Source organism: Camelus dromedarius, unplaced genomic scaffold (genome assembly GCF_036321535.1).
Source record: "Camelus dromedarius isolate mCamDro1 unplaced genomic scaffold, mCamDro1.pat HAP1_SCAFFOLD_114, whole genome shotgun sequence".
Classification (NCBI taxonomy): domain Eukaryota; kingdom Metazoa; phylum Chordata; class Mammalia; order Artiodactyla; family Camelidae; genus Camelus; species Camelus dromedarius.
The window spans coordinates 4,198,904-4,226,112 of NW_026989787.1; the positions used below are offsets into that span (position 1 = coordinate 4,198,904).

The 27,209-nt window shown below is 45.1% G+C and overlaps 1 long non-coding RNA gene across 1 annotated transcript; it reads left to right on the plus strand.

Moving 5' to 3' along the window:
* The first annotated feature begins 137 nt into the window (after positions 1–137).
* On the plus strand, positions 138–26,487 carry LOC135320747 (uncharacterized). The gene is made up of 4 exons (XR_010380025.1): positions 138–540; positions 7,963–8,115; positions 8,873–8,980; positions 25,948–26,487. It is a non-coding gene; the product is annotated as an uncharacterized LOC135320747 (long non-coding RNA).
* Positions 26,488–27,209: the final 722 nt, after the last annotated feature.

A 27,209-nucleotide genomic window follows, 5' to 3' on the forward strand; every position in this document is an offset into this window, starting at 1 on the left:
CTGAAGCACCAATACTGTTTGGACATGCCTCCCTCCATGGAGCAGGGAACCACTAAGTGACCTGTCACTTGTCACCAAGCAGACAGGCTCATTTCAGCTCATTGTGCCACCTGCAGTTTGTAATAGTAGCAGGATCCTCTGGGAGACATCACACTCTCCCAACCTGAAAACAGGTGAACAGCTCACAGGTTTCCTGGAGAGGATGGTCACATGGCCTTGATCTGGCCAATCAGCATTTTCCATCCTCCCTGGCCACTGTGATTGGCTCAGGGCTGGGCACCAGCCCAATCAGGCTCCACGGAGGTCAGGCCTAGTTACTGGGATCCTGGGAGCAGAGAAGTTCTATTTCAGTTGAGAGTTGAGGGGTGATGATGTCAGCCTGTGGCAGTTGGTGACTATCTTGCTCTAATAAAGGCAGAGCCATGTGAAGATGACACCAGTGGCAAAGCCCAGAGGTGGGGAAGGATGACTTCTGCTGATGTCACTGAGCACCAGGTACAGACCTGCCTGAAGCTATCTCCCTGTGGATGTCTCAGTTAGGTAAGTCAGTCTCTCCTGCCCTGTTTGCTTCTTTAAGCCACTTTGGTTTTCTGTCACTGGTTTTAAGAAAAAGTTTGACTATTCCTTCAAGCTGGCTAAATGGAGACCCTGGAACTGCAACAGTGTGGTGACAGGCAACAATGTGGCTAATAGACTCCAGAGGCCTCTGTTCAAACAGGGGATTGTAAATGACAAGGGAGAGTACACATGGCCTCAGTGAACAGATTTGCTAGTGGTAGCTCGCAGTTCCTGGATATTAGAGTGCATGCACTCAGCCAAGTCTCAACTCTGCTCTCACACTTGCTAACTCATACATCTCCTCTCCCACCTGCCCGGCCTAGGGGGGCTGGACACCCCCAGGCACCTGAAACAGCCCAGGGCTTTGTGTTGTAATTTACACAGGCTGCCCCCACTTCTGAGGGTGAGGGTGACTGGGTTCCAGTTTACAGAGAAAACAGACTAGACGGTCTCACTGGTGAGCTGTGGGGGTGGGACCCCAATCTACCATCTGACCTATGACTTCAGAGTGGCCAGCCTCCCCACCCTCAGCCAGGATGCTTGCTAAGCCTAGGGGCTCAGGAGTCCTCCCTCCAGCACCCCTCCTGGAGGTGAGAGTGGGGGGTGGCTCTTCCCTATACAACATTCACCCCTGCAGGGGCACACGTGTGACCTCACAGTCTGTCATCCCTTCCTTATGACCTGGACCTCCTTGGCAGGGCATGAGAGGTGCCTTGATGTGTGAGAACTGCAGTTCATGGGTGCATACGTGGGCAGGTGCACCATGACTGAGAGGACAGCACCCCAATTTAAGCCCCCTCCATGCTCAGATGATTACATCCTGGAATTGAGGGGTTCCCAGGGGTCAGGTGGCCAATTCTGGCCTTAGGGGCAAATTCTTATCACCCAGGGGGCTAATTTTTAAATTAAATTACACATTTACAATTCAATAGTCAAGCCCCTTTCTCAGCAGCCTTGTAGCCTATCAGCTTTTACCCCTCGCTGTGACCATGTTCTTAGCTTCAAATTGAGTGCCATTATGGACATGAACATGTCCCTGTCATGTGTCACCTTCAGAGTAAGGGGCCACCCAAAACTCCCCTCCCTTCCCCTTGTCGATACCTCCACACAGGGAGTAGGGCCCTTTTGATGCAGTTGTGCAAATGTGTGAGCTAAGGGTTTAGAATGACCAGGCTAGGAGGGGTCTGCCCCACATAGCAGGGCAGGTGGGCTGGCAGGGGGTGATGGTTCACTTGTAAAACTCAGCTGGTGTCAGGCAGCGACAACAGACTGGCAGCCAAGGGCTCAGCTGGTGCAGAGTAAGCGGATTAAATGTGTTCACCCAGACGCCTCGGGGGTGGCAGCCCTAGAGTAAGACTACAAGTGAGGAAGGTGGAGGGTCCCCAGTGCCTGGACCTCCAGCTTCTAAAAATCAGGACTGAGATGTGGCTTTGAAATCAGAACACTGGGGTTCAAAGCTTCCCCCACCACTTGGTCAATAATTCAAAGCAAATGAGCCTCAGTTTTCTCATGTGTAAAATCGGAACATTGAAGCCTTTCCCTCTGAGGGTGTGGAGGGAAGTAAATGCGGTCACAGCAGAGCACAGGAGCTGTCTGGGCTGAGCCTGCACACAGGCAGGCCGTTGTTGCTGCCATGACCACCGTCTTCCAGGGCAGGGTCTGCACACTCTCCCTGTGAAGGTCCAGACAGTAAACATTCTAGGCTTTGAGGGACCTACAGTCCCTGTCACAACTACCACCCTCTGCTGTTGGAGGGCAAAGGCAGCTCCTGCAGTAGGTAATCCAGGCTCGCACCTCTGCTTCCTGGGATAAGTATTCCTGAGATACAATTGTCATATAACTTTGTTGGCTTTAGGTGTGCAGCATAATGACTTGTTACATGTGCATATTGTGAAATGATCACTGCATTAAGTTTACTTGACGTCTGTCATCACCCATACTCACACACTATTTTCCTTGTGATCAGAAATTTTAAGAGGTACTCTCTTAACAACTATCAAATGCACAGCGCAGTGTTGTTAACTACAGTCAGCTTGCAGTACATTATGTCCCCAGGACTTGTTTATCTTCTAACTGGAAGTTTGTACATTTTGATTATCTTCCTGAATTTCAATCACCCCCTGACTCACCTCTGGCAACCACCAACCTGATCTCTGTTTCTATGGGTTTCGGTTTATTTTGTAGATTCCACATATAAATGAGATCATAGGTATTTGTCTTTCTCTGTCTTATTTATTTCACTTAGCATAATACCCTGAAGGTCCATCCAAGTTGTCACAAATGGCAGGATTTCATTTTTTTAATGTCTGAATAAGATTCCATTATATATACATATATATGCATCACGTTTTCTGTATCCATTCATCTGTTGATGGACACTTAGGTTGTTTACATATCTTGGTTATTGTAAATAATGATACAGTGAACGTGAGGGTGCAGTTGTCTCATTGACATAGTGATTTCATTTCCTTTGGATATATTCCCAGCAGTGGACTTGCTGGATCATATGGAAGTTCTAATTTTAAATTTTGGGGGAGTCTTCTTACTCTTTTCCAAGTGATGGCACCAATTTACATTCCCACCAACATTGCAGAAGTTTCCTTTTTCTTCACACTACCACCATCACTTGTTATCTTTTGTATTTTGATGACACCCACCCTGACAGGTGGGAGGGGATATCTCATTGTGGTTTTGATTTGCATTTCCCTGATGGTGAGTGATGTTGAGCACCTTTTCATGTACCTGTTAGACATCTGTGTGTCTTCTTTGGAAAAATGTCTATTCAGTTCCTCTGCCCAATTTTTAAATCAGATTGCTTGTTTTTTTGTTGTTGAATTGTAAGAGTTATTTATATGTTTTGGGTGTTAACCCCTTATCAGATATATAGTATGAAAATACTTTCTCCCCTTCTGTCTGTTACCCTAACATCTGCTTTCTGGATGACAGGGGTCCAGGCACTTGGGAATCTCTGCTTCTCACATGTTTCCAATGGTGGGTGGGTGAGGGCTGTGTTCTGATAAAACTGTGCACAACCGTGGGTCACTACCCCTTCTTTTAGAAGGTGGGCTCTGAAGAGTGCAGTGTGGGCAGGGATGTTTCCCTGAAGTCAACTTTTGGATGGTCATGTGCCCTGGAACTCACATCTTCTAGCCCGGATGTGATGGGAGAATTTGCCAAGGGAGGACCTTGCAGCTAAGAGACGGACCAGGTGCTCTTGTGTCTTGTTGGAAGGACCTGGAAACAAAGTTGTGTGGAACAGGGACTCCTCCAGGTCACAAGGCTCAGTTCAGACTTCTGGGATGCAGAGACCTGCTCTGAGCCACTGTCACTGAGGAGGGAAGGGCCTCAGGCAGGAGGGAGGGTTTGCTGGATTTCACTTGCCCTATTTGTCAAGTATCAGCTCTGGTGATGTGTGGCACATGGGCTTAGCTTTGGGCATGTAAGAGGAGAGGTTCCTGGGGAAGGGCTGGCTTTTTCCTCTGATTGAGGTCCTACTGTGTGCCAAGCACAGCAGTCCTCTGAGTCAGAGCTGGAAAGCCAGGCACAGAGAGGTCAGGGAGTTTCCAGGTCACACAACATTAGGGGCATCATTAGGGTCTGATGCAGACCTGACGCCCAGCCTACATTCTCTCTCCTTTCCCAGGACCATCATGATCCCACATGTCAGCATCACCCAGAGAGGCCCAGGTATGGGGGCTGGGACCTTTCCTGCCTAACATGCCAGGAGCCTTAAGAGGGAGGACAAGACACTTCCTGAGTCCATGATGCCCAGAGGCTGCTCTCAGCTAGAGGCCCAGCACACACTCTTGGATGAATCCTAGCTCTGTCCTGAGTCACTCTGTCTTCCCTGCCTCAGTCCTTCTGCCCACATGGGGCTGGAAACAGCAGCCACTTCACAAAAGTCTAAGGAAACTCCAGGATCCTGGAAGCAGCGCCCTCACACAGGGAGCATGGTGGGGTCAGCCTCCATTGTCTCCTTAACTTTTCCTCACCTCTTTGCTGGATCAGGAGTCCTAGCGGGGACCTGGCTTGTCCCAATTCTCACCCCAGATCAGGGTCCAGCAGGGGGTGGTGTCCAGGCTGGACTCTGTCCTCTGCCCCTTCTGGGCACCCTCATTCCCTACACCTTGGCTGCCTGGACACTGTCTTCCAGGGGCCACTCTGTGCCTCCCACACCTACCTAGCATCCACCCACCCTGGGTTACTCCATCGCCCTCTTGCCCTTGGACACACACCTACTCCGTGTTGAGTGGAAATGAGGTGACGGACATGCTAGGCCTCCTGGACAGTCTGGGGGAGCCCAATATCCCCATCCTGCCCACCGCCCCAAGAGCCCAAGTTGGGGAGAGGGTGTGCCTCCATTCATACTCTGATTTGCTCAGATTCTCAGCACCTACTTTGCTGGGTGGATATGGGGGCAGAGGGATGATGTAAAAGCAGGAGACCTGGACAGCAGAGCATGAGAAGGGGGCTAGCCCAGGCTGGTCTCATAACCCCCTTAGCCTTGGCTTTCTCATCTTTAAAGTGGGACCGACTATTGTGAGGTGAGCAGGATCCTGACCCATAGCCAGGCACTGTCCTACACGCATAAGAGAAGATCACTGACTCCTCATGAAAATCTGTGGGGCAGGGACAGGCATTATCACCCATTTCTGCAGAAGAAGTAACTGAGGCACAGAGAGAACAGAGGAGGTGACCACCCCAGATTACAGAGCCCAGGTCATCTGGTTCCAGTGTCCAGGCTCATGGTCAGTGCCCACTCTGGGTTTCCTTCTCCCTTCACCCTCCACTGGGACCCATGGCTGCAGCCTCATCTCAGTGTAATTGTTCAAGGGGAGCAAGATGGGGGCTCTGAGTGCCCGTTTCTCTGAGCACTGCTTTCCCAGAATGCTCAAGGGGTTGACTGTATTCACTACTGCACACCCAGGCCTGGGCCCAGGCCAGCCACACTGCAAGGCATGAATCAATGATTGTTTAGTGAATACCTGGAGCTCTGCATGTACCTGCATGTTGCTCCCATTTCCTCATCTCCACAGCTGGCTACCCGGCCAACACCTTATGTCATCAGGCCTCTGCCAGGGACAGTCAAGGGGACCAGAGCTGCTCATCTGGGGACAGGGAGCCTCAGGGGCCCTTTGTCTGTCCCAAGCATCTCCTGGGCCAATTCACAGGGAAGCCCAGCCAGCTTCCAGGAACAGCAATCAGGTCCCAATCCCAGGGGTGTAGAGTAGGTCTTGAGGGGTGTTTCCTGAGACTGACTTTGTGTATGAAGGGGTCCTTGGGGTCAGGCTGCTTTCAACCTCCATTCCAGGCCCATACCCCTGCTGGCAGCATTGAGCTAGTCATAAAGGACACAGGCTGTGGGGCCAAGGCTATAGCAGGGCTCTGCTCCCTCTCTGTGGCTCAGTGTCCTCATTTGTAACAGAGAACTAGTAACAGGGCAATGGGAGGGCTCACTGAGACCCTCCTCTGTGGCTTTGGTTGGACACTGCCCTCTCTCTGCTCAGTGCCCTTCTCTGTAATAGAAAACTAGTAACATTTTTCTTACCCCTTTTGGCCCCATTTTTCTGAGTCTCTTTCCACATTCAGCCCAGTGCTTTCACAGAGATCACAGACTTGGGAGGTAATCAGAGTGTGGTCTCAGCCCTAGTGGTCCCAACTGAGGCCAGAGGAACTTCAGGAGGGGTGGGAATCCAGAAGTGCTTCATGGAGGAGGTGAGATCTGAGCTGTGTCCCCAAGGATGAGCTGTCATCCAGCTGAGGCCTGGAACTGAGCAGGACCCATGTACATGGTGAATGAGGGTGTGAATGAATGAATGGGCACCCCTCTAACAGAGAGTGAGGGGGGAAGTCCCCCAGGCCAAAGCAGGAAACACAGGGCACCCTGGGGGAGCAGAGGGCGGGGCTGCAGTGTGATGCCTTCTTCACTCTTTATGGGTGTCTTGCCCCCACTTTAGCCTGTGTTCTGCTGGATTGGGAGCCCTTGCCTCTCCTCTGCTCCAGGATCCTGCTCTTCATTCCCAGCAACACCCACCTGTGTCACCTCAGTGTCCCCAAGTGGACCTGGACCTGTCTTGTGGGAGATTGTGAAGAGGGATTTGGTGTGCAGCCCAAGACTGAAGTGGGAGGGAGAGGATAATAGGGACCTCCAGAGGGGATCATGGGCTGGGGGAAATCGGAGGGGTGGGGAAGGCAGAGACTCAGGGCTGAAGGATCCTGCTAGTGGTGGCTCCTTCACAAGGGGCTTCACAGGGAGGAAGCATTCATGGGGTAAAGGCAGAGCTCAGTTTGGGGCTCGCTGACATGGAACAGCTCATCACAGAGACGTCCAGAGGAGCTGGATATAGGGAACAAAGGTGCCACTGATGTCAGGGTGAGAGCCTGAGACCCAGATGAGGTGGGGCGGTGGTGCAGGGTAAGGGGCTTGAGGATGTCAAGATGTTCATTCATTGGGGTCCTCACGGTGGGGACCTTCATGTCCATTTCACATGGTGCCTGACAGAGCTAGACTTAGGGAGCTCACTGAGTAGACACGTGCTGACAACCTAGAGTCTCCTGTTTCCACATAAAGTTCCCTGGTGTGAAGCCAGCTGGCACTCTTTAGAGTCATACACCCTCACCCCTGGGCTCTCTGTGTGCCTAGAGCCCAGTGGCACCTTACCTCCCACTCCCCACTGCAGGACCCTTTGCACACCTGCATTTCCACAAGCTATAAAACATCTTCTCTTGCTGTGTTTACCCTATGAAAACTCATTTCCCTAGGAAGAGAGGCCTCACATCCTGCCCTTATTAAAGTGGTAAAGCCTGTTGTTCAGAGAAGCCCCTGACAGATCTCACAACCAACCAGGTACCTGTGCAAGAATTGATCATGCAGCCCCCTCCTCCTTGTGTGCACAGCACCCCCCCAATAACAGACCCCACAAACTCAACCTTGGCCCTCGTGTAGGCACCTCTTGCCTGTGTGGCCTGATGTTGCCTATAGCAGTGTCCCTATTAAACTTTCCTAAACCCTTCTCAGATGCTGGTAATTCTTTACCAACCCAAGTAACTAGCCCGCCATTGTGCCCACAACACCTGAAACAGAATTGGCTAAATTATGCAGATTGATGATGCAGGTTAATTTGCTATAAAGGTGAAATCAAGGTTTACAAATAAAAGCAACATACATACTCACGGCAGGACTAAGAACTCACACGGATAACTAAGACCCTCCACGCGCATCCCACTGTGGCCTCAGGGCCTTTGCGCTGGCTGCTCTTTCAGCCAGGATCTCTCTCTGCCTGCTTCTTAAACACCTCCAGGAATCTGCTCAAATGTCCTCCCTGACCTTATTTTTCTCCATGGAACATATCACCTCTGGACACTGTGCATATTTTACTTAATTTTCTCTGTGTCCCCCACCAGGCTGTCTGCTGCATGAGAATGGAGACCTGCCTGCTTCACTACCTGCTGTGCCCGGTATCTGGAACCCGCCCAACACACAGTATGACGTCAGCGAATGTGTGACGGGTGTGTGATCACTGTAGGCCACAGAAAAATGTCTTCCCAGCATTGATGGTAAGAGTCATTCATTCTCTGCTTACTGAGCCCTACTGTGCACTGGATACTGACCTGGGTGGGAGGCATGCAGTGGATGAGACACAGTGAGCAAACACAGCATGTTAGGAGGGACACGTGCTCTGGAGAGCACACAGGGCTGGGGGAAGTCAGGAGTGCAGGAGTGGAGGAGAAGAGGGCCAGGTGGAGAAAGTGGTGGCAGAAGAGACAGAGAGGTGGGGCCCAGGTCTTGCAGGGCAAGATGGCTCCTGTGAGGGCTTTTCCTCAGGGCAGCGGAACCATGGCTGGGCGTGGAGCAGGGGCCCGGGTCCTGAATGCTATGCAGGAAATGGAGAAGGTGTCTGCTGGGGAGATGTGCGTGGAGGAGGCTGGCCCTGTAGACTGTGCAGGCAGGGAAGGCTCCTCTGAGGGGGTGACATCTGAGCTGAGCCCTTGTATGGACCGTGTTTCCACCTTCTGTAGACTGGATGCTTTCGTCTGCCCTGCAGGCCTATGCAGGACACTCCCTGTTCTCAGTCACCTGGACTTGGCCTCCTGCCTCCCTTGTGGGCCCTCCCACCCCAGAAGGAGTCCTTCTAGATCTAATGCACTACCTCCTCCACTGGACTTGGACTCACACTGAGCCACTGTCCACCTGCCCAACTCACCCAGAGTCAAGTCCAGACACTTGGGGGAGCCCCTCCACCCTAGAGCCCATGAACTTACTCAAATGGCCAGTCCTCAGCCTGCTTACATGCCTCACCCTCCCCTCCTGCAGAAACCCTGTGACAGATCCTGTCCACAGCACCCTGCTCCTCGAATCCTAACCCCAGGCTTTCCCATGGTGTATGACCCCGCATGGGGTGCAGTCCCCTCCTCCAGTCTGGTGAGTAGAAACTACCTTTTCTTTTTTCTTTTGTTAATATATTTATTTTTTAATTTTTATTTTATTGAGTTATAGTCAGTTTGCATTGTTTTGTCAATTTCCAGCATAGAGCATAATTTTGTCAATTGTGTTTACCCTTTCAAGAAACCATCTCTTGGCTTGATTTTTTCAAATGTTTCTAATATCTCTATTTTATTTATTTCCTCCCTGATCTTTATTATTTCCTTCCTTCTGCTTACTTTTGTTATTTTTTGCTCTTCTTTTTCTAATTCTTTTAGGTGGTAAGTTTGATTGTTTATTGCAGTTTTTCCTCTTTTTTGAGGTAGACCTGATTCTCTCACTATAAACTTCCCTCTAAGCACTGCCTTTTCTGGATCCCATAGGTTCTGTGTGGTTGTGTTTTCATCATCATTTGTCTCACTGTGTTTTTTTATTTCTTCTTTGATTTCATCATCCACCCATTTTTTTTTAAAGTAGTATGTTTTTTAATCTCCATGCTGTCATTTATTTCTCCTTTATTTTTCTGTAGTTAATTTCTAGTTTTATGGTATTGTGTTCAGAAAAAGTTGCTTCAAATATTTTCTATCTTCTTCAAATTGTTAATGCTTCTTTTGTGCCAAAGTATATGATCTATCCTAGAAAATGTGGTACGTGCGCTTGGGAAGAATGTATATTCTATTTTAGGGAAATATAATGTTCTGAAAATATTAACCAAGACAAATTGTTCTATTTTATCATTTAATATCTATGTTGTCTTATTAATTTTATGTATGGAAGATCTGTCCAGTGATGTTAATGGATAGTTAAAGTCTTCTACCATGACTGTATTCTGATCAAATTTTCCCTTTTTATCTGTTATGTATTTAGGTGCTCCTATGTTGGGTTCATATATGTTAATGAGTGTAATATCTTCATCTATGACTCCTTTAATCATTATAAAATGTCCTTCTTAATCTTTCTTTATAATCTTTGTTTTAAAGTCTATTTTATTTGAGATCACTGTTGATATTCCTGCTTTCTTGTCATTTCCATTTTTGTGGAATATCTTTTTCAATCCTCTCACTTTCAATCTATGTGTGTCCTTCTCCCTAACGTGGGTCTCTTGTAAACAGTGTATTGTAGATACTTGCTTTATTATCCATTCTGCACTCTATATCCTTTGATTAAAGCATTTAGTCCATTGACATTTATAATAATTATTGATACATATGTGTTTATTATATTTTGAACTTTGTTTTGCAGTTGATTTTGTATTTCCTCTTTGTTCCTTTCATTTTCTTTTTGTGGTTTGATAGTTTTCCTTTTTATTATCTTGGTGTCTTCTTAGTTTTGTGACTCTGTTGTAACTCTTTGGCTTGTGGTTACCCTAGTTTGTATATATATTAACCCATTACTGTATCTGTTTGTTTTAAACAGATAGTAATATAAGCTCAAACTCATCCTACCAAGAACAAGAGAGAGAGAGAGAGAGAGAGAGAGAGAGAGAAACCTGTACATTTTCTTGTTCGCCTCCCCCACCCTTAATGATTTAGATGTCCTCTTTTATGATTTCATGTTTATTCTGTTGTAATTCATTGTAGCAATCACCTTTCCAATCATGGTTTCTCCTTCTTGTAGCATCCTGCTTCTTTTCTGTTTAGAGTAGGTCTTTCAATATTTCCTTTAGCATAGGTTTAGTGTTGCTAAATTCTTTTAGTTTTTGCTTGTCTGTGAAGTTCTTTATCTCTCCTTCTATTCTAAAGGATAGCCTTGCTGGATAAAGTATCGTAGGCTGCATCATTTTTTCATTCAGGACTTTGAATATTCCTTGCCCCTCCCTTCTGGCCTGTACTGTTTATGTAGAGAAATCAGCTGAAAATCTTATGGGGGTTCCCTTGTATCTCATCCTTTGTTTTTCTCTTGCTGCCTTTAGAATCATTTCCTATTCTCAACCCTGGTCATCCTAATTGTAATATGTCTTGGTGTGGGTCTGTTTGGGACCTCCTTGTTTGGGACGCTCTGTGCTTCCTGTACTTGGATATCTGATTCCTTCTTTATGTTTGGGAAGTTTTCATTCATGATTTCTTCAAATAATTTTTCAATCCCCTTTGTTCTTTCTTCTCCTTCTGGGACCCCCATTATGAGTAAGTTGGCATGCATAATGTTATTCCATAGGCCCCTTATATTGCTTTCATTGGTTTTTATTTGTTTTCTCTCAGCTGTTATGTTGTCCTGTCTTCTAAGTCACATATTCATTCCTCTCAATTATCTAGCCTACATTTTACAGCCTTTAGCTCAACTGTCATCTCAGCAAATGAGTTTTCCAATTTTCACTGGCTCCTCTTTAGAGTTTCAATTTCGTTTTTTGACATATTCTCTGTCTCTATAGACAATCTCTTTTAGTTTCTTCAGTACTTTGATCACTCCTTTCTTGAAATCATCTAGTAGACTATCAATGTCTATTTCATTGATTGTTCTTTCAGGGGATTTATCTTGTTCTTTTAATTGGGAGAGGTGGCTCTGCTTCTTCATCTTGCTTATATCTCTCTGGTACTATGGCTTATGGAGTATCAGTTATCTACTGTCGTCCTTTAGGAGTTTATTTATTTATATAAAGTGGATGCAGAAATAAAACTAAGCACAAAGAAATTAGTTTTAAAAGCAGTATAATCAATAACAGAAGAACATATTGAAACAAGATAACAATTGAGTTGGGATGAATTTTTAAAACATTAAAGGAAGAAAAATATTTGAGAACAGAGTATCATCATAACAGAAGAACAAAACAAAGATAAAAATGAAATTGGACAAATTGAAAGATAATAATATTAGTATTTTAAAAGAAAATTTTAAAAGGGATTAAAAATAGAAATATAAAAATTATTTAAGAAGTAACATTTAAAAAGTAAAAGAAAATGGAACAGAAAAAGAAGAGAGGATGTTCCCGTGGAGATTGTGTGCCCTTAATAATTTTATCAAGAAGTCTTTCTTAAATAAGTGTGGTTGCCAAGTCTTACTTCTGTGCCTTTTGTCTGTTATCCCTTTGGTTACGGATGTGGCCGTTAACCTGTTAACCAGAGCCTAACCTGGCTATTGAATGGGGACTCCTATTTGTTTTGTGGTTGTCACAGCTCCTGCCCCTGCCATGTTTCATAAACTAAGCTCGTTGGTTCCAGAGACCCTCTGGTCACACCCTTTGTCTGTGCTGCTCCCAGTGCCTGTAGGTAGACATGTCACATCTCCTCCCAATGCTGCATCTTGGTGCTGCTCTCCTGCATGGTAGGTGGGCAGGGTGTGCCCCTTCCCAATGCCGTGTCCAGGTGCAGCAGTCCTGCACAGTAGTTAGGTTGGTTGCTCCCCTGTTCAGTGCTACTCCCCACTCCACATCTGTTCCACACTTTAGGTGGGCTTGAGGCAAATGGCCACACCAGCCCTAGTCCCTGCTCTTTGCCAGAACTCTGCTCCTTGTTCATTTGTCTTAGAGGTGCGAGTTCATAGACGCACCAGGACAGAACCTTCCTATATGTCTGGGGATGTAAACAAGTCTCAGTCCCACCTATGAGGCTGCAGAACTGCCAGGTACATGTTCAGGTTGCAACCCTGCCTCTGCCTGGGTGGGTATGATGGCTGTGGCTGAGCCTCATCTCTCTCTTCTGAGAAATCACCAGTTATGTTGCTGTGGGTCAGCAGAGATAAAGGACAAAACTCCCCTTCCCTCAGACAAGCCAGCAATGTTGCTTTGCTTTATTTATTTTTTCTTATTTTATGGGGGGCCCTGGCTGTTCTGATCTGTATACAATCCAAGCAGTTGTCCACAGCACACTGTAGTCCCCCAGGGTTACCTCTGTACAGTCAACCAGAGTCTGCCTGGATCCAGCAGCCTGTCCCTTCCCATCCCGGATTCACTTCTAGGTTTGGGGGTTGTTGACACACTTTGTGCCCATGTAACTTAATTCTGTCAGTCAAGGGCGGTTCTGTACACATCTGAGCCTCAGAGGTTCCCTGTCCATCCTGCTGACCTCTCCGTTGGAAAGGGGGAGACCCAGTCAACCAACACTATCCCTCCTTTGCTGCTCCCTCTTCAAAGGACCAACCCCAAGCCATTTTGAATTTCTTCCTTATTTTTTCCGTTTCTCCTACCATATTGGTGGCACATTTTGTCTTTTGAAGATGGCAATGTTTTATCAAAGTTCAGCAGATGTTCTGAGTGGATGGGTGTGTCTGTGAATGTCCGTCTTGGTGTATTTATTGGAGAGGATAAGATACAAGTATCCTTCTACTCCACTATCTTGGCCTTTCTCCAAGAATATGCACTCTTAATAATTTTGTCATAAGGTTGTTTTTAATTATGGGTGGTTGCCAAGTCTTCCTTCCATGCCTTTTGCCTGTTATCCCCTTTGTTGGTGGTGTGGCTGGTGTTCTGGTGGCCTGAGTCTGCCCTGGCTATTGAGCAGGAGCTCCTTTTTTTCCTGTGGTTGTCACACTCCTGCCCATATCCTGCTGTGAAAACTCCACTTGCTGGTTCCAGAGGCCCTCCAGTCGTGCTCCTGGTCTGTGTCCCAGCATCAGTTTGTGGGTGGTCTGCACCCCCACCAGATGCCTGGTCCCAGCACCACACTTGTGCAAGGTAGTTGGCAGGTAGCTCCCCTGCCGCAATAGGTCCATGCTTCATAGGTGGACTCAGAGAAAACAGCTGAACTAGCCCTCACCCCTGCTCTGTTCCAGAACACTGCTTCTTGTCCATTTGTCTTAGAAAAGCCAATTCAGAGAGACATCGGTGTGTAATGGTCCCCTCTGCTTGGGACTGTAAACAAATCTAAGTCCCACCTATGAGGTTGTGGAGCCCCTAGGTAGGGATTCGGCTTTTGACCCCTCCTTCACCTGGGAACCATGAACCAGAAAATATGGTGGCTATGGCTGAGCCTTGACACTCTTCTCCCAAGAAGTCTCCAATAATGGCACTGTGGGTCTGTGGACACAAAGGCTACGGATCCCCTTACCCCCAGGGCAGACCAGCAGTGTTGCTTTGTCTTTTTTTTTTTTTTTTTTTGGGTTTTATGGGGGACCCAGGCTGTTCTAATCTGTATAATCTCCCAGCCATGGCACACAGAACATTGCAGTCCCCCAAGGTTTCCTCTGTACAGTCAGCCCGAGTCCTCTGCTCGAATCAGACAGCCTGTCCCATTCCACCTCTGCTGGTTCACGTCTAGGGCTGGGGATCGTTGGGGCTCTTTGTGCCCAAATAACTTAGTTCTGTCAGTCAAAGGCTATTCTGTACAGATCCGAGCCGCAGATGTTCCCTCTCCATCTTGCTGAACTCGCCATTGGAGTTGGGTAGACCCAGTGTATTAATGCTATTACTCCTTTGCAGCTCCCTCCTCTTTGGAATGGTCCTGAACTATTTTCCTTTTTCTTCTTTTCTCCTACCAGATTTGTGGAAAATTTTATCTTTTGAAGAAGGCAATATTCTGTCAAAGTTCAGCAGGTGTTCTGGGTGGTGGGTGTGTCTGTGGATGTCACTCTTGGTGAATTTGTGGGAGAGGGTGAGCTCTGAGCATCTTTTTTACTCCACCATCTTTCCTCCTCCTTCACTTTTTCTTTTGATTGGAACACTTAGTCCATTGACATTTATAGTAGTTATTTTATAGATGTGGTTTTATTGCCATTTTGAAATTTGTTTTCCAGTTGATTTGGTATTTCTTATTTGTTTCTTTCTTTTAATTTTTTTTTTCATTTTTGTCATATGATAAATTTATTTTCTATAAGCTTGGTTTCTTTTTGGGTTTTATGACTCTTTATATACTTCGGATTTGTGGTTATCTTGTCTTTCAAGTACGGTAACCCCTTACTTCATCTGTTTGGTTTTAGTTGATAGTCATGTAGGCTGAAGTTCATCCTAAAAAGAAAGAAGACAAAAAGAAAGAAGAAAAAAAAAAGAAAGGGAACAAAATCTATATTCTCTTGCTCTCCTCTTTCACCTTTTATGATTTTGCTATTCTCTTTCTTTCTTGCTTTCTTTATTGACCTACTGACTTATTTATATCTTCATGTTTTCCCTTGCAATTCACTGTATTTATTGCATTTCCAATTATGGTTTCCTAATTTCTATAGCTTCCTGTTTATGTTTTATTTAGATTAGAACTTTCAATTTTTTTTTAGCATAGATTTAGTACTGCTGAATTCCTTTAGTTTTGCTTGTCTGTGAAATTCTTTCTCTCTATTTCTGTTCTAAAGGAGAGTCTTTCTAGATAGAATATCCTAGTTTGCAGCCTTTTCTCATTCAGGACTTTGAATATATCTTGCCACTCCCTTCTGGCCAGAAGTTTTTATGTAGAGAAATCTGCTGAATGTTTATGGGGCTCCCTTGTAACTATCATTTTGTTTTTCTCTCACTGCCTTTAGAATTTTTTCTTTATCTTTAACTTTAACCATTTTAATTATAATATGTCTTGGTGTAGGTCTGTTTGGTTTCTTCTTGTTTGGGACCCTCTGTGCCTCCTGTACTTGGATAATTCTTTCCTTCTTAAGGTTTGGAAAGTTTTCAGTCATGATTTCTTTAACTATATTTTCAATCCCCTTTTCTCTTTCTTCTCCTTCTGGGACCCACTATTATGCATAGGCTGGCGCACTTTATATTATCTTGCTTTAATTGGTTTTTATTGGCTTTTATGTCTGCTGTATTGGGTTATTTCTTTTTTCTTGTCTCCTGTCATTTATTCATTCCTCTGCAGTATCTAGTCTGCTTTTGATTGCCTGTAGTTGAATTTTCTATTTTTAACTAGCTCTTCTTTACAGTTTAAATTTTCTTTTCAATGTTTTCTGTCTCTATTGATAGTCTCTTTTAGTTCTTTCAGTGTGTTGATCATTCCCTTTTTGAAGTCTAGTAGACTATCAGTCTATTTTACTGTTTGTTCTTTCAGGGGATTTCTCTTGTTCTTTTAATTGAAAGTGGTTCCTCGGCTTCTTTATTTAATTATATTTCTCTGGCTCTATGTATTTCTTCTAGACCCGTTTCTGAGCTGTGGTTTGTAGTAGGCATGGTGGGAGCACTTCAGTTGTGAAGAAAAATAGGCAGGAGATGTCCACTGGGGAGTTCCCTCTGTGGTGTTGTCTGTCACTTGTTATGCAGACTTACAAAGTACTATTTGTTGATGTTGGCTTTATCCCTGCTTTAGCTATGGGAATGTCAGCCACCTACTCTGGTGCCCCTCAGGTTCTGAGCCCCAGGAAACATCAGTGCAGATCCAGCAGTGTCAGTCCCTTGGACCTGCCTTAGCAAGTGTGTAGTCACACACATGAATTTGTGGTCCACTACAGGTTCAGCTCAAACCACAATCCCACATCCACATATGGAACCATACACCACCCTGTTGTAAATACCCTCACTGGCCACCCTTCTTGAGTCAGAACTCCACTCACTGCCTGTAAGTCCCAGAGGTGTGGATCCACAAAGTGACCAGAGAGAGCAAATCCACCCTCTCTGCCTGGGGCTGTAAACAAATCTCAGTCCCGCCTGTGAAGTTGCAATGGCACAGGATATGGATTCAACATTCAGCTCTGCCTTTGTGCAGCAGTGTAGGCTATGACCAAGCCCCATTTCTCTTCTCATGAGAACACACCAACAATGGAGCCAAGTGGAGAAAGTGACTTTGGCACAGCCATGTGTCATTCCTCCCCCATTATACCAACATTGTTGCTTTTTTATGAGAGTTTCAGTCTGTTCTGTTCCACTCACACACACACACACAGCCAGAGCTCACACTGCCCTCTAGTTTCCTGATGCTGCCTTTCTGCAGTGTGACCCAGCCCTCTGCCTGGGCTCTTCACTGACTCCAGTAGCCAGTCCTGGCTCATCCCTGCTAGTTCATGTCTAGGGCTGGTCATCACAGGGACCCTCTGTGTCAGTATTCCCCAGTTCTGCCTGCCATGCAGTTGCCACTGTCTCCTCCAAACCTTGGAAGCTCTGCTTCTTTCCTAGCTGATCTCCCAGCTAGAGAGGTTGTGTCCCAGTGTGAGGGTGCCTTTCTTCCTATGCTACTTTTTCCCTGCAGGATCAGTCCTGCACTGAATTTGTCTTTTTTCTTTTTATTCCTTACCATATTTTGTGAGAATCTTCCTGTATTTCAAAATGAGAGACACTGTGCCAGAGTTCAGGAGGTTTCTGTGCAATTCAATGTTTTTGTAGATGTAATTCTTTGTGTATTTGTGGGAGAGGTCAAGCTGTGAGTCTGTCTACTCTGTCACTTTGGCTCCTTCAAATTTTAAAATAGGGCTAGGTCTTTCTTAATTACTCTCAACAAGCTGTTGTAGTTTCCAGCATACATGTCTTGTAATTTTTCCTTGCCTCTATTGGATGCTGATTCAGAACATAGACAACCTTCTAGAGAAACCTGTCCCACCCTGCCATTTGCTGCCAACTAGCTGGCCTGTGTCTGAGTCACCAAAAGTTTTTGTTCTTTATCTGATTCTTAATTCTTTAGAATTTATCATTTTACTCTCATAAATGCTGATTGTACTTGTAACAAATACTTTAAAATAAAAATAATAAACTTTATCCTGTGGATGCAATATGAATGAATCTCAAGTAACATATACTTTAAATACCTAAGAATGAGTAAAGCAATATAGATACATTATTAACACTTGAAATGTTGCCTAAAGGAGAAGTGCAGAGATTTGCAAATCCCACCCCCAGAAGTGACCGTCATGAATGGCTTGGTGAACATCTCTCAGTCTCTATCTCTCTTATTCTCTCTGCCTCTGTCTCTCACACACCACAAGATTCATTTACATCTATGATGATTTGACACATATGTGGTCATAGATGGCATCTGGGATGTAGATGATGGATTAACAAGCATCCAAACTGAGGGCTTCCTTGACATCAGGTAAAGACCTAGCAGTCATTTTTCCAGCTGCACAACAATCATTCCTCCATGTGAACCAGAACTAATGAATCCAACCCCCTCTCCATGAACATTAGTGTTGCTTCCAATCTCCTACTAGTTAAACCAGAACTGTGATGAACATCTTGAAAAGACATCTTTGAAAAATTGTGCAAGAATTTTAGTATGATCAACACTAAGCATCAGCACTACTCGGAAAGTGGTGAACTTGTGGAACTGTAATTCATCCTGCATACTCTTCTCCCAGAGAGGAGTGTCTTCTCACTCTTCCCTCCAGGGGATCTACTGTGGCCTCTGCCTCCACATGTTGTCACTAGAGCTGGTTGTCACCAGGCTAAAGTCCTGCCAGTGTGATGGTGACCAATGCTGTCTCCAAAGTGTGTACATCTGTGTGCATCCTCACTTGAGAGGTCAAGCACCTCTAATATACACTGGCCACCTGCATTTCCTCTTGTTGGAATTGCATGTGTTTGTTCTGTTTCTGTTTAGAACACAGTGTTTCAAGAAGTTTTTGGACCACAGAGATTTGAAACCTTTCTCTGACTTTAGGTTATGAAAAATGATTTTTCCAGGTTGTGGTTTGTCTTTCATGGCTTTTGAATATTATTATTTTTTATTTTGTAGGTTATGTTTTGCCACAGGAAGAGCTAAGCATCTCCCTTCTGGCTCTGGTTTCACACATAGAATAGCAATGCCTATCTCGAGATTATGCACATAGTTAATAAAAATTTTCATTTTGTACATCTCATGTTTAATCCACCTGGGTTTCCCTTTCAAATAACCAAAATGCTACTTCAAGTTAAAAAAAAAAAAAAACAGTCCCTTGTTAAAATATGAGAGCAGACACAAACAGCCACCTTTTGTATGATTTCATTGATAGGGAACATCCAGGGTAGGGAAAGACACACAGAAAGAAATCGGATTAGGGCTTGTCAGGGGCTGGGGGAGGGAGAAAAGAGAATGTGTGCTTTGGATACAGGGTTTTATTATGAGGAAAGAAACAGTCTGAAACTAGACAGTGATGATGGTTACACAGCATTGTGAATGCACTTAATGCTCCTGAATTGCACAATTTAAAATGGAAAAACATCTAAATTTTATTATTGTAAACTTAAAACATAAAAATAGATGATACTCTAAATGACATGAAAGAAAACAAGGAAATTACATAAAAAACAAACAAAAATGATGCCAGGAGAAGGGAAGTAATGTTTGCGTCTGGGAGTGGGTTGATTCTGAGAATTAGATGACAGTGTTGGTGTTTGCAGAGGCATCTCAGCCCGTAGGGATTGTGATGCCTGAATTGGCTCTGGGTCTCATAGAAGTGTGTGTGTAGGTGCAGGAGGAGCTACAAGATCAGGCTCAGGGTCTCCCTGCAGGACTGGTAAAGTAACCTGTCTCTAGGTCTCCTGTAGGGCTAGTCTTACAGTCTCCCTGCAGAGCTGGTGGGATGTGACACGGTTCTGTGTTTTTTGCAGGTGCAGGTTCGGGTTCCCCTGCAGGGTTGGTAGAATGGGACCCAGTCCTGTGTCTCCTGCAGGATCCAGCTCAGGATCTCATGCAAGACCAGGCTCAGGGTCTCCTTGTAAGGCTTGTGGAATGAGACCCCATCCTTTTTCTCCTGCAGCAGCAGATTCATGGTGTCCCTGCAAGGTTTTGCAATTTCACCCTACTGTGTATCACCAGCAGGAGCAGGCTCAGACTGTCCCTGCTGGGTTGATGGAATATGACCCATCTCTGATTCTCTTGCAGAAGCAGGCTCAGGGTCCCTCTACAGGGCTAGTCAATTTTTTTCCAGTCCTATGTCCCTTGCAGGTGCAGGATTGGGGTCTTCTTTCAGGGCTGGTGAAATGTGACTCAGCTGTTGGTCTCCTGCAGAAACAGGCAGAGTTTCTCCCTGCAAGCCTTGTGGAATGAGACCCAGTGCTGGGTCTCCTACAGGAGCATGCTCGGGGTCTCTATGCAGGGCTAGTGGAATTGGACCTGGCTAATGGTCTCCCTGCAGTGCTGTTGGAATTGGTCCAATTCTTGGGTCTTTTGAAGGTGTAGGTTCTAAGTCTCCCTGCATTGCTCATGGAATGTGACCTGGCTCTGGGTCTTCTGCAGGAGCAGGCTGATAAATTACCTGTAGGGCTGGTGGAATGTGACATGGCTCTTAGTCTCCTGCCAGAGCTGATTCAGGGTCTTTCCACAGGGCTGGTAGAATTGGCCCCAGGCCTGGGTCTCCTGCATGTGCAGGCTCAGGTATCCCTGCAGGGCTTGTGGAATGTGACTGGGTTTCTGTTTCCTTCAGGGGCAGGCTCAGACTCTCCTTGCAGTGTTGCTGGAATGGCACGTGGCTCTGAGTTTCCTGTAAAAGCAGTCTTATGTTCTTCCTACAGGGCTAGTGGAATATGACTCAGACCTTGGTCACTTGCAGGAGCAGACTAGTTTTCTCCCTGCTGGGATGGTGGAATCAGACCCTGTCCTGGGTCTTCTGCAGAAGCAGGCTCCAGGTCTTCCTGCAGGGTTGTTGGAACATGACCCCATCACTTGTTCTGCTTCAGGAATAGGCACAGGGTCTCCTTGCAAGGATAGTGTAATTGGACCCAGCTCAGGGGTCACTACAGGGCTGATGGAATGTGACCTGGCTCTGTGGTTCCTGCAAGTGTAGGTTCTGTGTCTCCCTTCAGGGTTGGTTTAATGGGACCCATTCCTGGGTCTCCTGTAGAAGTAGGCTCAGAGTCTCCCTGCAGGGCTGATGGAATGGGACCCATCTCTGGGTCACCTGCCAGAACAGATTTGGACTCCACCTTCGGGCTGGAGGAATTGGGCCTGTTCTTGCATTTCCTGCAGGAACAGGCCTTGGGTCTTCCTGGAAGAATACTGTAATATGACCCATCTCTGGTTCTCTTGCAGGAGAGGCTCATGGTCTCCCTAGAAGGTTAGCAGAATTTGTCCCATTTCTTGGTCCAAGGCTCAGGGTATCCCTGCAAGGTTGGTGGAATGGGACCTAGTCCTGTGTCTCCTGCAGCAGCAGGTTCTGTTCTCTTTGCAGGGCTGGTGGAATGTGACTCCACTCTGTAGTATTTTTTGCAGATGCAGGCTTAGGGACCCCACCAGAACTGATGGCTCTTAGTCTCCTATGGGAGAAGGTGAGGGATTCCCTGCAGAGCTGGTGGAATTCGTCCCAGTCCTCGGTCTCTTGCAATTGCAGGCTCAGTGTCTCCCTGCAGGGTTTGTGGAATATGACTTGGCTGTGGGTATCCTGCAGGAGCAAGCTCAGTGTTTCCGTGCAGGGTTGGTGGAATGAGATCTAGTTCTGGCTCTTCTACAGGAGGAAGCTGGGGTTCTCCCTGGAAAGGCTGATGGAATTGGACTGGGATGTCTGTCTCCTGCAGGAGCAAGCCTAGGGATTACCTGCAGAGCTGGTAGAATGTCACACAACTCTTGTTCTTCTGCAGGAGCTGGCTCATGTTCTCTGTGAAGGGCTTGGTCTCCCCCAGGAGCAGGTTTGTAGACTCACTACAGGGCTGGTGTTATCTGACCCGCTCTGTGTTTTCTGCAGATGCAGTCTCAGTGTTTGACTGCAGGTTTGGTGGAATGGGAAGAAGTCCTGGGTTTCCTGGTGTAGCAGGCTCACAGTCTCCCTTGTGGGGTATTGGAATGTGACCCAGTCATGTGTTTCCTGCTGAAGTGGCCTCAGGATATCCCTGCAGGGCTGTTGGAATTGTACCTTGCTCTGTATCACCTGCAGGATCAGGTTTGTGCTCTCCCAGCAAGGCTGGTGGATTTGGACCTATTCCTGGGTCTCCTGCAAGAGCAGGTTTTCAGTCTTCCTGCAGGGCTTCTGGAATACGACATATATCTAATTATCCTGCAGGATCAGGCTTGTGGGTCACCCAGAAAGGCTAGTGGAATTGGACCCACTTCAAGGTCTTAGTGCATGGTTGATGGAATGGGACACAGTCCTGGGTCTCCTGCAGGAATTGGCTCAGAGTCTCCCTGCAGGACTGGTGAAATTGGACCCATTCCTGAGTCTCCTGCAGGAGGAGGCCCTGCATCTTCCTGGAGGGATGGTGGAATATGACAGAGATCTGGTTCTCCTGCAGGAATAGGCTCAAGGTCTCCCTACAAGGCTAGTGGAATTGGACACATTCCTGGATCCATTGCAAGTGAAGGCTTGGGGGTCTTCCTACACAGCTGGTGGAATGTGATTTGGCTCTGAGTCTCCTGCAGGAATAGGCTCAGGGTCTCCTTGAAAGATTGGTGAAATGGGACACAGTGCTGTGTCTCTTGCAGTAGCAGGCTCAGGTTCTCCCTACAGTGTTGGTAAAATTGGATCTGGCTCCAATTCAACTGCAGTAGCAGACTGAGGGTATACCTGCATGGCTGGTTTAGTGTGAAGGAACAGCAAGTCTTAATACATTGGCCCACTCCTGGGAAAAGTATAAACAGGGCTTGGTGCATGGTCTCTTGTATTGTCTGAAAAAGCCCCTTGAGATGTGTTGATTCTGATGACCTCTTCCAAGAACTTGAACACTTTTAGAATCTCTGCCAACTCATCTTGTTTAGACTGAAGGAATCTGCCTTTCATCAGTTCTTGGAATAGAGATCAACACAAAATGAAAGAGGGAAGAAAAAATTACCAATATATCTATTGAGAAATCAGCTGAAGACATTAGAAAGTTCTCTTGCAATGCACTTGTTTCTATTTTGGTGCATTTAGAATCATTTCTTTATTATCAACTTTGGCCATTTAAATTAGAATATATATTTTTGTAGGCCTACTGGGGTTCATTATGCTTGGACCCTCTGTGCTTCCTGTGTTGAGATAGCTGGTTCTATCTTTGGTTTAAGAAAATTTCAGTCTGATTTCTTCAAATATCTTTTCAAACCATTTGTCTTTCTTCTTTTCCATGTGGGATCCCTATGAGTCATAGACTGGTATGTATTCTCTTATCCCAGGTTTCAGTTGCATTGCTTACATTGGTTTTCACTTGCTTTTCTATGTCGTGTTCTGACTGAGTGATTGCGGTTATCCTGCTTTCAAAGTCACTTATTTGTTCCTCTGCATTATCTAGTCCGATTTGGACTGTCTTTAGCTTAGCTATTCTCACCGTTGAGTTTTCTGATTCTATTTGGCTCATCTAAAGTGTTTCTCTTTCCATTTATACTAGCCTGCATTTGTATTCATAGACTCAAGATTTCCTTCAGTGTTTTTATGTCCTCCCTTTTCAAGTCATGTTCTAGTAAATTTTGGTGGTCTAATACATTGGATGTTCTTTCAGGAGACTCCTGTCTTTTGAAAATTTGGAATGGTTCTTTTAACTTTATTATATCTCTCTATTGCTATGGGTTAAGGATTATCAGTTATCTATTATAGACTTGAACAGCTTTTGTAAGTGAAATCATTTCTGTGCACACTTAGTATTAATGCTGTGAGGATTGTTTTTGGTATGTAATGATGCCATGCATTCCTTCTGTGTCTGTTGCCTTTTATATCTATGATTGCTAGTGTGGTTTTTGTTGTGGTGAATACAACCTATTCTAGTAATGTTAGCAGAGTGTCATTTTGGTTAAATGATTATCATACCTCTGACAGTGCTGGGACTAGTAATTTTTGTGGGAATAGAGGCTTCAAAATGGTTTCTGGGCTGCCGGCTGGATATGTGGATAGGGAATGGTTCCAATACACTCTCATGAAAGTGCATTCGTCCTTACTATTGCCACGGAAAAGTCAAAATTTTATAATGGGTTCCCTCAGGTTCTCTGCAAACAAAAACAAAAGTGGAAACAAATCTAATGATGTCACACATTAGAACCTGTTGAAACATGCAGTGCCACAGTTGGGTCCTTAGTGTAGTACTGGGTCAGCACCACAACTATTGTTGCATTAGCATGTGGTAGTCAAGGCTGATGGAAAGGCTTCAAATTCACCTATTGTTCAGCAGATCTCTGCTCCAAGAACTCTTGCAATAAGGCATTGGAACTCAAAGGCAAGCATGAGGCATTTCAAAAACCTCTGCTTTGGACAATAAGAAATTTCAATCCTGCCTATGAAAGTTGCAGATCCTTGGGCTATAGAATCTGATTTCAACAATAAATTGCCCTGGATTCTAGAAACTAGATGAAGATGGCTCTGAATGAGACCCATTTCTCCTTTATGGAGAAAATGAGCAATTATACCGTGGATGTGGAAAGACTGTGACTAAGGCCCTGGGTTACTAAACTAATCCACAACACATATGCCAGCAGATTTAATATTAAGAGAGGACCCAGGCAGATCTGTTCTCTAGATAGTACCAACCACAGCCCAAAACAATCTCTAAACCCCTGGGAATAAATTTGTGACATCAGCCACAGCCCTAACACACAGATTCCACAGGCACTCCTAGCTCAAAATTAACAGGTGGAGTATTGGTCTGGGAATGAATTGCAGAGAAATTTTGTGATTATTGCTTTCAGATATGTCAACCAAACGTCCACTATGCACTCTTTTAACCCTCAGCACATTGTCTTCCATCTCAAATGACCTGTCCACTTTAGAGTGTGCATTCCAGTAAAACACAGTTTCCCCTTTACTGTTCCCTCACCAAAGGTCAGGTCCTGCACTGATTTCCATTCTCTAATTTGCCTTCTACTCTTTCCAGGTTATGTGAGAATTTTCTGACTTTTGAAGTAAGAGATGTTTGGGCATTTTTCAGCAGGGTTCCTGAGCCAAGGGCTGGGAGAGTGTATGTTTATCTTGCTGTATACATGGGAGAGAGTGAGCGAAGTTTGCACTGGTACTCTGCCAGTTTGGCATGGATAAATTAACACAATTTAGTCATAACTCACAGACACTTGATTCTTGTTTAGCTATTTTTCTGTATATCAATTGTGGGAGGATGTGTCCGAAAAATCCAGGTCTGACAATGTGTTCATACCTCAGTTGCAGACTTTCAAATAATAAACAGAATTGAATTACATACATGGGAAATGTATCAAAATAAAGACAGTTTTAGAAACATACTAAATCTAACTATAAGACAGTGTTGCCAAATTTAGGTACCAGCTTGAAATATCCAAATAAGAAAAATGCACAGAAAATATAAATTAGCAGCCAAAAGTCAAGAAGGAGGCAGGTCAACAGTTTTCTCTTGGTGCCTCCAGCACTAACAGAAACAATGAAATAATTCTTAGAACCATTAACAACCACAACCCTAGGTTTCCATTGTGCATGTGGTGCCCTTTCCTAATAATGACACATACTGGTCATTGTTGGCGATTCAAGGGGAAAAATTATTATTTAGGAAACCACAAAGAAACCCAAACAATGTATTTTTACATAGGCTTGGTTTCAATAGCACTTAGAGATATTATAGATATGAGAACACTGCCGCAGCTTTGCTAGGCTATTGAGAATCATGTGCTCGTCTATCAAAGATGAGAATGTTTAATCGAAAAATTATGTTGAGAAAAGCAATTTAACCCAAAAAATACAGCAATCACATTATATCCTGCTCCTGGGACTTGACAAAAGGGAAAAGATGGTCCACAAAAAAAGTGTCACTACATATTTATCCCAACAATTACACTTCATTTCAATAACTGAATTATAATAGTTACAAATACTGTTTTGAAAAAATTAGGATAAATAAATATCCAAATTCAGGCAAAAAATTCACTCACTTACAAAACTCCCTTCACACCAAAGTAGACATAAGCCCAGCATTTGCTGAATCTAGGGGAAGATCATCATTTCAAGTTGTGAGCGAAGTATTCAATACCAATCTATTTTAGTCGAGAGTAGTTGACAAAGGAAGAGTTCACTGTTGTGCACAGAATGTGAAGGAGGAACTCTGATACTAGGAGGGGCTCGCTCAGCTCCTACTGGCTTCATTGCAACTCAAGTGCTGATTCTTTGAAATGGATACATGAGGGGAGGGGAGGGAAGAGTAAGTGATTGATACCAAGGGCCAACCCTGGGAAAAGGCTTAACTGTGCCTTGTGCTTGGTCGTCTGAGTGGTGTATAAATGCCCCTTGGGATGTGTGGATTCTCACGACCTCTTCCAAGAACATGAGCGCTTTTATCATCTCTGCCATCTCTTCTCTTTTAGATGTCAGGAATCTTGGACCCGTTCTTGGAGCAGAGAATTGAGTGACTTTCTCAAGTGCACGTTGACACTCCATATGTTTCTGCCAGTATCAGTGAGGTTCAATATGTCTCATGAATGTCTTTCGAGCCTGGTATTCTCAACAGAAGTCTCCATGCCAGTATTCTCCATTGTAGCAGAACAACTCTCATCAATGTGTTTGCATCTCACCTCAATTCGTGCAGCCAGCTTTTCTGCCAGCTTCCTTCATGTCTCCTATAAAGTCAAATTCTAAAGGACAGGGCAAGTCTGAAAGTACCTCGGAGCCTCACCTGTAAGCTGATGACAGGCAGATCTTCCACTGTATGCCCTTTCAGGTTCTGGAAACTGACCCATGAACTCAGGCCATTGCGCAGCACGAGTATCTCGAACTTACACAGATTCCCGAAAAAGAGACTTAAGCCAAGCTCCATAGAGGACGGTACCACCTCCATGACACTGATCCAACCACAGAATTCTACCCAGTTACCTTGGATCCACCAGCCACAGCAGTCCTGGTGGAACACACCAAGATTCCACCTGGAATCCAACCGGTAAGTACCATCACCAATGGTTGCTGCATCTTGTCAGTGTTGGGGGAGGGGCTGCATCAGACGAGAGGTTCCAAAGGTAAATGTGATTCTCTCCATTAGTGTCCCATGATCCGTTTTTTCTTCCCTCTATCCTTTTGTACAGATCTGTATACACAGTACAAATGGAGGGAATTCTGTCCATGTTAAGTTTATGGTTTCACACGTCTTTAAACTTTCTAATAGTTAACATTACACAAACACCCACTATAAGAATCTTTTGTTTGTGTAATATCCATTCACCCACAATGCATATCCGTCTGTTGCTTTTCTGCTGAAATACACACACTCTCAGAACATGGATCCATTTGTTTCATGGGGGCTGAAATTCCTAGAAGTGAAACCAATTCCAATGTGCACTTTCCTGTCTGTCTCTTTTGCTCTTAGTACAGTTTTGCAGAGCTACTTGTCTTTGTTATAGGTGTATGCCATTTATTCTCTACGTAGGGTTGAATATGCCATTCATTGATCCTGTTGGAAGACTTGTAATACTATATCACGGACTATGACTCCATCTTATTCAAAATCGGCATTTGGGTTAGGTCACGATATGCTCTTATGAATCAATATTTATGAAAATTAATTCATGCATCTGTTTTCTGAATACATGTGTGTTGATTACATGCAAGCCTCGATACTGGGTCAATGCAGGCTGAA